Here is a 9,957-nt window from a genome sequence, read left to right as displayed (position 1 = left end):
GCGCGGAGCCTACCGGCTCCCATCCCATGATGTCAACTTCCATTATATTATTATTACATTTTGAACTAATGGTTCTGAACATTTCTGTTTATTCCCAAAAATAGCAGAGGGAAATGTGAGCTTTCTCCTGCAAGGATAAAGCTCTCATAACTGGGAGCACACTGTGCTCTAGCCTTTCTTTCTCAGATAAATGGAGATCAGTAGATTAGTAGATTATTATCTGCAGCTAAATTGTGCAGAAGAGGCATTCAAAACTTGGCCATATCATTCTTAGTCTGTAGCAAAGATAGGAAAATCTTATTGAATGTATTAGTTTTCCACCAGTGTTCACATTCTGTCCCATTTCTACACTATACTTATGAGGATTGTTTTTTTTTTCCTCCCAGAGAAATGTACACACTATCACATGTACGTTATCTTAAAATGTATGTATATGGTATAGCCATTTTTCTATAACATACCCCTTTTCAAAATTGCATTGTGTAAAGCATATTGAGGCCGTCATTCAAATGCACATTTTTAAAACTATAAGCATAAATTTGTACACATTTTTTTCTTCTAAAACATATTGCAAAGCTTGCAAACCAACATATTTCTAAAGCATGATTCTGTTTTCTTGGTGGTCTTGGGTAGTGGGAAATAGAAATTGCTCTAATGAAACATGAATCCAGTGAAGTTCTTTTCCATGCCTAGTTTTAAGATATACTGCTGAATCCAGGAATGTACCTGAACTGTGTGTGTCTAGTGAAAAGCATTGTCTCTGAGGTCACATAAAACAGCAGAAAATGTCTACATGCATCATTAGATTTGCAATCATTTATTCACACATGCAAGTTTTAATTTGGCACCAATGGAGTGATAGACATGCATTTAAACACTGCAAATCCCATTATTGGATAGGATTCCATGTGTACTCCGAAGATAATTAATTTTACAAGATTTTTTTTAAAATGCCTGCACCCAGGAGAATTTTGATTGGATCTAAATGAACATCTTCCTTAGAGCTAGTTAATGGAATCAGTTTTGAAAACATTATTTCACCTGCTTGAGGAAGCTGAATCCACATCATAAATTTCTTCTTCTGTCCCAGATAGGTATTATGTGTGGTTCACAGCCAGGGGGTGAATTAATGCACATAAACACCTATCACTGTGAATATGAAAATGGAGTCATTAAATCCAGAAATGACACTACCTGAATTGAGAAAACATGCAAGTCCCTTACAGTTGTATGTTAAGGAGAACCTCGAAATCCACTGATATGTTTGAAAGGTTACACAGAGGCCTGGGGGAAAAAAGAGAATATGATTATATTTAAGATAAAAGAGATTAAAGGAATAGGTTGAGTAAATATTCCATCTGGCTCATCCTTGGATAAGAACCCTTCAAAGTTTTTAAATTCATTCATAAAGTTGACAGGAAGAAACTTGAGATTTTAATAATATCAGACAATGGAAAAATCAAATTTGATAGGTTTCCCCTTCTACATAAGCTTTCACGCTTATCTTGTAAAAATCTTCATTTTCAACCGATTTTATGTGATCAAATTAGGGCTGTCAACTGTTTTTTCCAGTTTCCTTCTTCTTTTTTGGTTTTCTAAGGACAAGTGTCTTAAATTTAACAGCCAAATGATTGTCATGTAAAACACAGTTCTTCCCATGCTAGAATTAACTGCAACTAACATCTGAATTTGACCCTGGGTGTATCTATACTGTAGAAATGATGTCATTTAAGGCCATTTTAGCAGCAAAGGTTTCATGCTATGGGATTGTGGGAGTTGTAGTTTGGTGAGGAACCAGCACTCTGGTAAGGAAAGCTAAAAACCTTGCAAAGCTACAACTCCCACGATTCCACAGCATTGAACCATGTCAATTCAAGTGGTCCCAAACTACATTCATTCTCCAGCGTAGATGCACCCTCAAACTGACAGGAAGAAAAAATGCCAAATGATGTTTCATTGTCTTGCTGTTGTGATTTTCCTCCCAACTCAACCTGATGAAGAAATGTAGCATTGATTTGCATTTTCTCTCTTAAAGTACATTATGTCAAAGGAAACTGGCTGAGGTTATCAATTCTTGACACACATACCCCAGTCACCTTTTAAAAATGAAGCTATTGCATAACTACTGGCGTCTGAACAGTTTTGTTTTCATGATGAATTAACTATCATCCCATTCCATCCAAGAGGGAAGCATCTGAGATTAGTCATTAATAAAGATTTCTAGAATGTTGCAATGGATAGTCATTCTGAATTTCCTTTACACAATTGCAAAACTGTAGTTCTAGATTCCACTTCAATTGTCACAGTTGCATGCTATGGAATCCGGCTGATAATCTCTCCCTCTAAAGTTGCAAATCTCAGGATGCCATGACAGCAATAAATGTTTATCATAATGTGATAATTGCAGAGTGCAAAAGGTCCCTATGCCTTTCAGTAGAATATTTAACTATTCTTGTTGGCTCTAGTAGAAAAAACATATTTATACAGCATACATACTTGTGCATGACACAAATGCTGTTCTTCTTGCATATAAAATCTTATCATCCAATAGAGAGGTGCGTGAAAATTTTTTCCTTCATTTCCTTCATGCTATTATTTCATTTCGACCGTTTATCTACACAAAACAAGTGATGACATTTTTGTAGGAAATGAGAGGCGACATGAAAGCGTCCAGAGGAGGGCAACTAAAATGATTAAGGGTCTGGAGAACAAGCCCTATGAGGAGAGGCTTAAAGAGCTGGGCATGTTTAGCCTGCAGAAGAGAAGGCTGAGAGGAGACATGATAGCCATGTACAAATATGTGAGGGGAAGTCATAGGGAGGAGGGAGCAAGCTTATTTTCTGCTGCCCTGCAGACTAGGACACGGAACAATGGCTTCAAACTACAGGAAAGGAGATTCCACCTGAACATCAGGAAGAACTTCCTCACTGTGAGGGCTGTTCGGCAGTGGAACTCTCTCCCCCGGGCCGTGGTGGAGGCTCCTTCTTTGGAGGCTTTTAAGCAGAGGCTGGATGGCCATCTGTCGGGGGTGCTTTGAATGCGATTTCCTGCTTCTTAGCGGGGGGTTGGACTAGATGGCCCTTGAGGTCTCTTCCAACTCTACTATTCTATGATTCTATGATTCTATGATTCTATGATTCTATGAAAATGAAAGCTGCACAGTCATCGTGCTTGCTTTCATTTTCCTTTCGTTTCTGCCCCGTAACAATAAGCAGGTACTGACAGAGGGCTGCTTTTCCATTACAGCTGATATATATCAGTGAGTGTTAATAATAATATTTATATATATATATATATATATCAATAGCTAGCTACTCTAGGAATCTAAGCTGAACTGAGCCTGGGAGAGAAATGCCGCCCCATGACAGCTGATGTGTGCCAATGGGTGTTAATAATAATAATAATTATAATTATAATAACAATAGTGCTCTGGGAAAGATCCAAATGTTTTAAAAGTTGATGGGCTAAAAGGGAATGAAATGCCCTCCATGTGTGGTGATTTACACCCCTCTAGCCCAAAAACTGAGGGGGAGGGATGAGCCTCAGAAGCCCTCCCATTGACGCCAATGGCACAAAAAAAAATTCATGTTTTTCATTAGCCAGATGAAAATTCATGTCGTATAGGTGGCTCATTTTCATTAGCGGGAACCAAATATGAAAATGAGATGACACAAATGAAACTACACAAAATGAACAGCAATTCCATACAAAAGCACAACACTACCATCTAATCATGAAAAACAACATTAGGAATAAGAAATAAAGGTAAAAGTGGAAATTTGGCTGCTTTCTTTCATATTTCCAAAGAAAGCATCAACTAGCACCTTACTTGTAAACACAACATCCCGAGGCCATATTTCTTTGCTTCCTTTGTTTGATTTGGATCAGCTCAAGCTTGCTTGTGTGAACTTCTGGTTACCTGTCTTTGGATCCTTCAAAAGCAAAAAGGGACAATCTGGGAAGGATAGTGTGTTCACTTTTTCCACCAGTCATGAATCTGTAAAGAAAAGACCAAAAAAAATTGACTTAGCAGTGATCTCAACTGGCTGAGCTCTTTAAATGTGGCATCATTTGCATTCCCTGTCTAAATTTTAAAAAGTCTTCATTTGTCACTATTTTTGGATCAGGAGGAACCACTAAGGATGATTTGTACTGGATGTTGAAATAAAATGGGAGGGAAAGGTTAAATGAAAACACTGAAAATATGTATATTGTCAAGACTTATATTCAGCAGAAATACATATCACTTCATTGCATTTACCAATGTGCTATGCTTAAAATCCAGGAAGCCACTGTTCTCATCACATTAGTTTGGCTTCAAGTATAGGATAGAACATTCTTTGCATATTTTAAGTGTGGGGGACAGCATTCTTTTCAAACATTTCAGGAGGTGGTGGGGAAGTGGATTTTGGGGGAATGATCTGGATGAATGGCCAGTTCTCTAATATGATGGCATTTGTTGCTCCCAGGTTTAAAATGAAACGTTTCCCCAATTTGTGGGAGGAGAAATTGTGGGAGGAGCCAAAAGTACCCTTGTTAGGGAAAGCATTACCTTTTGCTCACCGAGTTTTTACTTTGCCAGAAAAATGTCTTTTTTAAAAATAGCCTTTCCAGGTCCTTTCCTTTCCTTCCGTTCTCTTTCCTTCCTTTCCCTTCCTTCCGTGATATGTCTGTGCCTTGTGTTGCATGGGAAAGCCAGGAAAGAAGGATGATGCTGATGCTGATGATGCTGATGCTGATGCTGATGCTGATTATTATTATTATTATTATTATTATTATTATTATTATTATTATTATTTATTGTATGACACAGCAAACAAGATAGATATGCTGGATTTTGTATCACAAAATCACAAGTCGAACACTTCCCAAGTGTCTAGGACTGTGTGATGTATTTTCGGATGATGCGCGCAGATCCCAGTAAGGTGGCCTTTTGCAGTTGGCAGATGTCTATTGTTTCCAAATGCCAGCTGAGATCTTTTTATTTATTATTATTATTATTATTATTATTATTATTATTATTATTATTATGCCATGTCTCCATGCTGTGCAGTCCTGGGAGTTATAGTTTCCCAAGGTCCATACCCTTCTCTCGGTGCATTTACACTATGGAATGAACACAGCTGGACCTTACTTTAATACCATAGCTCCATTCTATGCAGTACTGGGAGTTATAGTTTTCCAAGTTCTACACCCTTCTCTATGGGACAGCCGAGAGAGAGAGAGAGAGAGAGAGAGAGAGAGAGAGAGAGATAAAGAGAGCATTGCCATTTTCCCTCTCCCTCCCTTGACATTTCAAAGAGAGGAGGTTTTTCCCCCAAAAAAAGAACAGTATGTATCAAAGATTGTTTGTCTGTGCTACAAAGGATGTTGCTAGGTGAAGTGGCCCTCTGTGATATCAATGGGGGCGGGAGGTGACATGTGCATGAGAGGAAGGTGGGAAGAAAAGAAAGAGCCACAAATACAACCATGTAGCAATACATTGTGAAGTATGCCCTCTCCAAGAAGGGAGAAAGGTGAGAGGGTGAAGGAAAGGGAATAAGAAAGAAAAAGGAAGGGAGGGAAGAAAGAAGAGAAAGAGAAGGCAGGGGAATCAGGGGGCACCAGACCCTCCGACACCCTGGCAATGCTAGGTATATATGCAAATGTGAAACTAATAATAATAATAATAATAATAATAATAATAATAATAATAATAATTTTATTTTTGTACCCCGCCACCATCTCCCCAGAGGGACTTGGGGCGGCTTACAGATATAAAACCAGCATACAGTATACGGTTTTACAAAAACACACAAGTAAATTTAAAAGCCATTAAAAATCACGATCATTATAAAACACATGACAGACACAGCAATAAAAACATAAAATGAGCTGGGCAAAGTGCACTGAGTGGAACTTGTAAACAAGAAGGAAGATTAAGGTGCTACAACGTCATGGGAAGAGCCTTAAACTGTGGTGAACACTGAGGCTATGTCAAGGAGTTAACCAACAACTGGTCAGAAGTACCCACTAGTACCAGGGTTTAGCGAACAGTGGGCGGTCCTCCTTCAAAGGCCTGTTTGAAGAGCCAGGTTTTCTAAACTAAATCTTGGTCTCATCTTTACCAGTCAATAAATATGCTCCAGCATGCCAAACCTGGTGCTGTTGTTCAACCAACCCAGGAGCGCATCCACTCTACTGGAGCAGTTCACGTCTCACCTCCTTCATGTCTCTACCTCTCTTAGTTGAATATGGAGCTCCATAGGAGCTGATAGTATAGTGGCAGTGACAGGGCCCTTTTCTGGTGGCAGAAAATCTTGCGCAATGTCACATTCGAAGAAGACTTACAAGGAGTGTATACCTTGTTTTTCAGCCAGGTCAGGCCTCTGGGAGTTTTTTGAGAGTGCAGTTCAGCTTGAAAACAAGGTAAGCTTTCCCTATAGAACCAGTTGGCAATGAACATAACAGGGCAAGAAGTGGTGACTCAGCAGTTGAAATGTGACAGCATGGCAACAGATCCAGCGGGGAATTAAAAAAACAGCCGATATCCAGCATTTAATCTTCCCTTTAACTGCCATGGTTCAATGCTAAAGAATCATGGATTTTCCAAGGTATTACCCTTCTCTGCCAAGCAATGCTACTGCCCCACCATAGCAGTCAGCCAGAGCAGTTACAGTGGTGTCAAACTGCACCCTAAGTCAACTTTAGTAGTAATCAACTGTTGGATTTAAGCAAATAAAATGTAAATTAATAAAACAGTCCTATAGACATGCCTACCCGAAATTAAATCTTACTGTTCTCAAAGAGCGTAATCTTGGGGTTGCATTCCCCATCCCTTACTATATTTCCAGCCATCTTTTACTTCTATTTTTGTAACCTTTTGTATTCTTTGTAGAGCTAGAAGAGTTCTAGGGACAGAACAACAGATTCCAGGCTCACCATAGTTGCACCAACTCAATATATATGCAAACGATTACATGACATTTATACATATTAACTCCCTGGCACTGAAATCAATCAGACAGGATCCTTTTTACAATTCTAGCTGTATGATTCTTTTTAACTGTCATGGAATTCTGCTATGGAATTCTGGGGTTTATGATTTAGAGATTTAGAGATTGCAATTTATTTAGAATTCTGTGCCAGAGAGAGACCTTTTAATGCCTCTCAATCTACAGTCCAATAATTTCAGCCATGGCAGTTACAGTGGAATCATCGTGCTATAATTGTGTGGCATCAGAGTACCTTTGAAGAACACAACATGTATCATAGCCCGTCATGGCCTCATGGGGTGGAGAGAAGGGCCAATAACTGGAAAGGGTTTTTTAATGACAGCCTTATGAATTATTTCATATTAAGTATTTTCTGATCAGTGGAATTTAGAGTCTTGGAAATGAGTGAGGGGAAGTGTTCCAAAATGAAACCACAGCTCAAAATATCTGGCCCTAGGGCTTCCAAGCAAGATCCAGGTGCTTTGTGGTTGGAGCTGTTGATGTTCTGCCCAGTAACAGACATCAGAGAAGGACTGGAACATGCTTCAGGATCCCAAATGGTAATGCAACCTGTCCAGAAGCTCTGGACAGGAGATTCTTGTGGTCCTGTTTCTTGTTTTTGGACAAAGTGAGGCTTCAAGATACAATCAGCAGTCTTACCATCTTCAGAGATTTCTCTCCTCAAAGGCAAACACAGGCGAGCACCCCCTTTGATCAGGTCAGGCAAGAGTTCAAGAGGGGAGGTGTTGTCTTGGAACTGGGGACTATAGGATTTTTCATACCACAGGCAGGCCTCCTCTGTTACATTCAGCAACAAGCTATTTGGGAATGCTTCGCCGGTTCTATAATTGCTTAAACAAATAAAGCTGCACATTCTGGCAAGGCCTCCATGATGATTGCATTGTTTCCCCAAGCCGCATGGTGCTGTTCTAAGGATTGGGTTCCAGGGTCTGAATTTAATTCTGCACACTGCATGTTTACCTGCATGACTAAATGAAGGCCAGAGACACGAGGCAGTGCAAAACCTGTGGTTGCCGGCTCATGAACAAAATTCTGAGCTCTTGTACACCTTGCCAGTTGCTGCTCTTCCAACCACAACGAGTCTTCTGTTACAATTACAAATATGCTGGGGTGAAGGGTTGCTTTGTGTTCTAACATGTCTGAAATATCTCAGAGTTCAAACATATTGGGAGAAATAAGTTGGATCCAGATTTATTCATGCACAGAGTAAGCCCACTGGAACTAAAAGAACTCAAGTAAGGTACAATCAACTTAATACCATGGATTTCAATGGGTTTATATATGGCTGGAGGTGCATCTACACTTTAGAATGAATGCAAATTGACACCCCCTTAACTGTTACAGTTCAATGCTATGGAATCACTGGAGTCATAGTTCTATAATATCTTTAGCCTTCTCTACTAGTGCCTCATCAAATTACAACTCCCATGATTCCATAATATCAAGCCACTCCAGTTAAATTGGAGTGAAGCTACATTAATTCTATTGTGTAGATGCACCCTCAGACTGGATCTAAACCATTTCTGGGGTTCTGAAAACCTCTGCTGCATTATTTCCCCATTCTTCACATTGTTTTGAGATTCTGTCCTCAATCCCATTTTTCATCCAAACTAGAATAGATACATTAATTTTTCTCCAGCAGGTCCTCCTGATGAATAATCAAACCCTTCTCCAGTTCATCAATAAAGAGAGACCTCCAAGCCCTCATAAGAGAAGATGACATATACATTCGACACATACTGTCAATGCAGGAAAAGGCTATGTGCTCACTGCTGTGAAATGCACACTTTAAATCCTATCAAGCATGTAGGCATCAGCTGATCAGGGTGCCATTAAAAGCAGGCCAAAGCATTCCTGGCTGATTACCAAAATCATATTACTTCTCTTTTTGCTGTTGTATGTCTTGTATTCATGGTCCTGAAATTACTCACTGATTTCTCTATCCAGACTTTGTTCTGATTTATGGCTTCTTGATTTTGGACTATCTTTTATAGGATTCTGTTATAAGTTATGGCTACTGAAAATTGGATAAAGACTCCCCTTATGCATGTATGTCTTCTTTAGGGTGTTATGGGTGCTGGTAATTCTTTCCTCTCTTTGCAGTGCCCAAAGCCTTCACCCCAATTTACTAAACAGGTTTTGATGGCCCCCACATAACCATCCCCTGCTTCATGAGGTGATGGTGGGGGGGGGGGGGGGGGGGTAGGGGTAGGTAGGGTTTAGAAGAGTCTCACCATAGCCAAATATCAAATGATGACATCAGCACTGATATCTGTTAAGGTCCTCTGCTGGGGCTCCAAATTTTAGAATGAAGCTATCCAAGGTGCTGAATTCTATCACCAAAATAGGTTCAGTACCTTGAACAGCTCATTTAAAGCTGAGACTAAAACTTAGAGCAGATGTACCACCTCATTCATTTGGAAATGTCTAGCCACTACTTCTGGACAGTTTTCATGGAGTTTACCATTGAAAGGTCTCATTGATTACTTTGTTGTTGTGTGCCTTCAAGTTATTTCCAACCTATGACATCTCTAAGGCAAACTTATTACAGGGTTTTCTTGTCAAGATTTGCTATTAACTTTCTCTGAGAATGAGAGCGTCATCCAGTAGGTTTCCATGATCAAGTGGGGATTCAAAACTTGATCTTTGGAGTCATGGCCCACTACACCACACTGGTTCCCCACTTTGATTACTACTCACAAGTATATTAGAAAGCTTTCTAAAACAAGGTAAAAGAAGTTGTTTATTTTATGAATTGTAAAGAATTGTTATATTTGACTAATTAAGAGAGTTGAAATTACATGTCATATAAACATTGCATAATGCACATTATTGTATGTTTTAAAATGTAGCAGTATTTATTTCTTCTTATGTCAAATCAGTCTATACATTTTTATTGAAGTACATTTCTAAAGTCCCTAACATACAATAAACTTATGAATTGGTTTTACCAATAAAGACT

At 39.2% G+C, this 9,957-nt stretch overlaps 1 long non-coding RNA gene across 1 annotated transcript; it reads right to left on the bottom strand.

The window, feature by feature from the left end:
- Window positions 1–807: 807 nt before the first annotated feature.
- Window positions 808–8,631, bottom strand: LOC134299901 (uncharacterized). Its single transcript, XR_010007159.1, has 3 exons — window positions 6,922–8,631; window positions 3,830–3,997; window positions 808–1,284 (listed from the first exon to the last, which is right to left on the bottom strand). It is a non-coding gene; the product is annotated as an uncharacterized LOC134299901 (long non-coding RNA).
- Between the last annotated feature and the right edge of the window lie 1,326 nt (window positions 8,632–9,957).

The sequence above is a fragment of the Anolis carolinensis genome, chromosome 1, assembly GCF_035594765.1.
Source record: "Anolis carolinensis isolate JA03-04 chromosome 1, rAnoCar3.1.pri, whole genome shotgun sequence".
Classification (NCBI taxonomy): domain Eukaryota; kingdom Metazoa; phylum Chordata; class Lepidosauria; order Squamata; family Dactyloidae; genus Anolis; species Anolis carolinensis.
Note: the sequence above shows the minus strand (reverse complement) of the source record. Positions and strands in the feature narration are given on the sequence as shown.